This window comes from Galeopterus variegatus, unplaced genomic scaffold, assembly GCF_000696425.1.
Source record: "Galeopterus variegatus unplaced genomic scaffold, G_variegatus-3.0.2 Scaffold182, whole genome shotgun sequence".
Taxonomy (NCBI): Eukaryota; Metazoa; Chordata; class Mammalia; order Dermoptera; family Cynocephalidae; genus Galeopterus; species Galeopterus variegatus.
Window position 1 is genome coordinate 78,766 of NW_007726293.1, and position 3,014 is coordinate 81,779.

General features: G+C 44.3%; 1 protein-coding gene across 5 annotated transcripts in view; it reads left to right on the top strand.

Annotated features, from left to right (window-relative positions):
* Positions 1 to 3,014, top strand: part of SUN1 (Sad1 and UNC84 domain containing 1) — a 52,894-nt gene that overhangs the window by 1,113 nt on the left and 48,767 nt on the right. The window contains exon 1 of one of the 5 annotated variants that reach the window (XM_008564113.1): positions 218 to 270. The exons of the other annotated variants lie outside the window; for them this stretch is intronic. The gene's annotated coding sequence lies outside the window, so the exon portion shown is untranslated. Of the gene's footprint in view, positions 1 to 217; positions 271 to 3,014 lie in introns of those variants that run through there. 5 annotated transcript variants of the gene reach the window in all.

Below are 3,014 nucleotides of genomic sequence, written 5' to 3' on the forward strand. Positions count from 1 at the left end.
GGCCGCGTCATCTCCCAGCCCCCGAGCCTCCAGCCCTCTGACCCCAAACCCCCCTTCCTCCAGGCCTCTGAGGCCCCTGGCCCGCGCGCAGGTGCCGACGTCCCGCAACCCGGTCTTCCCGAGGGACCCTGGGGCGGGTGCCCCCAGCTGCTCCGTCAGTGTGTGGAGAGCGCGGGCGCTGCGTCTCACCGGCTGGGGCTAATTGACGGGGTCAGGGAAGAGCAGAGAGAAGTGTTGCTTTTGGGGTGCTGGGCTATCCAGGAGTCCAAGGTGGGTGCCCGCAGAATGGCGGGGGTCCGTGGAAAGCATGGGAAGAGGCGTCCAGGCCCTGCGTTTTTAAGGGTCGGGGGCCCAGGAATGCCCACTTGGACTTCTGCCATTTAAAATTCGAAGCCCCCTAACTCTATGTACTAGTGTTTTGTAAACTCAGCACCTTCAGGTACTGTGAGGGGGCGGAGAAACTGTATATATTGATCCCGGGACTCGGTGCTGCTCGTCCTTACCTACCCCGGAGGTGTGTGGTCTGAGCGTGGGAAGTGCCCAGGACAGTGACTGGCACGAAATGAGCACTGGACAGATGATGTCCTTATTACTAGTTCTGTTGCTGTTACTACTTACTGCTGCTCCCAGGGCGCATGGGAAGTAAGGTGTGAGCTCTTGCACGTCTGAAGGCGACTTCATGCTCCCCTCACGATTGTTGGTGTGCCTGGCTGTATCATGGCAGGTTGAAAACTGCTCATTTTTCTGTCTTCTACGCTTCCAGTATCGCTATTGAAGGGCTTTGCTGCTCTAATTCTTAATCCTTTGTATAGAATCCTTTTGTGTGCGATCTGTTTTTATTCCCTGAGTCTTCAGTGTGCAGAAACATCATGTGTTTTGGTCTGTTTTGTTGGATATTTCACAGTTTGCTGAAGTCTGGAAACTCACTAGTTGTGGGAATTTTCTCAAACTGTTTCTTTAACAATTTTCTCCTCTTTATTTACTCTTCTTTTTTCTGCGGGTTTTGGAAATACTAGTATTTCTAGTATTTTGGAAATACTAGTTTTGGGAATACTAGTATTTGGGCATTGGACCTCTTGCGCTGGCTAAGTTTTGTGTCTTTATCTCTCCCATTTTACATCTTTATCTTTTTGTTCTACTTTCTTTTTCTTTTCTTTTTTTTGGCAGCTGGCTAGTCCAGGGAGCCTAACCCCTGACCTTGGGGTTTTAAGGCTGCACTCTAGCCAACTGAGCTAACCTGCCAGCTTCTACTTCTCAGGAGATTTCCTCAGTCTTTTCTTCCATCTCATCTATTTAGCATTTTAATTTGGCCATCATATTTTAAATTTACCAGAGCTTTTTCTTCCCCTTCTAATGTTTAGCAACATATTCTTATTTCATAAATGCAGTATCTTCTCATTCTCCTTCCATGGCCTCACGTTTTGCTTGTTTTGTCCTGTGGCTTTCCTGAAGTGTTGGTAACCTGCAGTTGAACATGGTATCATGGCATCTAAGCATGAGACATTGCAGAGTCCACTGGAAGTTCTGAACACATGTGTTGGTGATGTGACTGGTTAGGTTCCTTGAGGAAACTTCAGTGTCATTATCTTTTGGTCCTAATGGGTTTTTAGATTCCCAGAGGACTTTCCAATGTCCTGCCCCATTTGAGAAGTGGAGTGAAAGAGTGTTGGTTGTCAGTACAGAAAGGCTGTCTTGTCCCCCTTCCCAGGTTGGCATCCTGGGACTCCACTGTGCCTTTTATCCTGGGCCCTAGGTGAACCCTTGGTTTATCCTCTATTCTTTTTTGGGGTGGGTATTGAAAGGATCGATGCATGGTGGCTAAATTCTATTTTTTTTTATTGTGGTAAAATACACATAACATAAAATTTACCACTTAAACTGTACAGTTCAGTGGCATTAAGTAGATTCAGTGTTGTGTAACTGTTACCATAATCTAGTTCCAGAACTTTATCATAACCCTAAATGGAAAATCCTGTACCCATTAGGCAGTCACTCCTCACTTTTCCTTCCCCACAGCCCCTGGAAACTGCTCATTTTTGCTCTCTATGTCTATCCTTATGCTGTGTCTGGCTTCTTTCACTTAAAATAATATCTTCAAGGTTCATCCATGTCGTAGCATGTATTGGTATTTCATTTTTTTTTTTATGGCTAAATAATTTTCCATTTTATAGATAGACCACTGTTTTTGTTTGGTTTTTTTGATTCCTGATATCTTTATTTATTTATTTGTTTGGCACCTGGCTGGAACAGGAATCTGAACCCTTGACCTTGGTATTATAATAAGCACCATGCTCTAACTGACTGAGCTAACCATTCAGCCTAGATAGACTACGTTTTATTTATCCATTCATCTGTTGATAGACATTGGGTTATTTCTACCTGATGGCTGTTGTCAATAGTACTGCTATGAACATTTGTGTACAGGCTTTTATTTGAGCACCTGTTTTCAATTCATTGTGTATATACCTAGGAGTGGAATTGCTGGGTCATATGGTAATTCTGTTTAACTTTTTGAGGAACTGCCAAACTGTTTTTCACAGTAGGTGCACCAATTTTCATTCCCACCAACAGTGTATGAGGGTTCCACTTTCTTCACGTCTTGGCCAACATTTATTATTTCCCTTTTTTTTTTAATGGCCATCCTACTGGGTGTGAAGTGATATCTCATTTTTTGATTTGTAATTCCCTGATGACTAGTGATGTTGAACATCTTTTCATATTCTTGTTGGTCATTTGGATATGTTTGGGGAAATATTCAAGTCGTTTCCCATTTTTTTTTATTTCCTTTTTTTTTTGTCTTTTTTCGTGACCGGCAACGGGATCACAACCCTCGGTGTCGCGCCTGCACCGCGCTCAACCAGTGAGCGGACCGGTCTCTCTATATGGGATCCGAACCCTCGGCAGGAGCGCCGCCCTCTACCAAGTGTGCCACCGGGCCGGCCCAAGTCGTTTCCCATTTTTAAATTGGGTTGTCTTTTTGTTGAGTTGTAAAAGTTCTTTATATATTATGGATA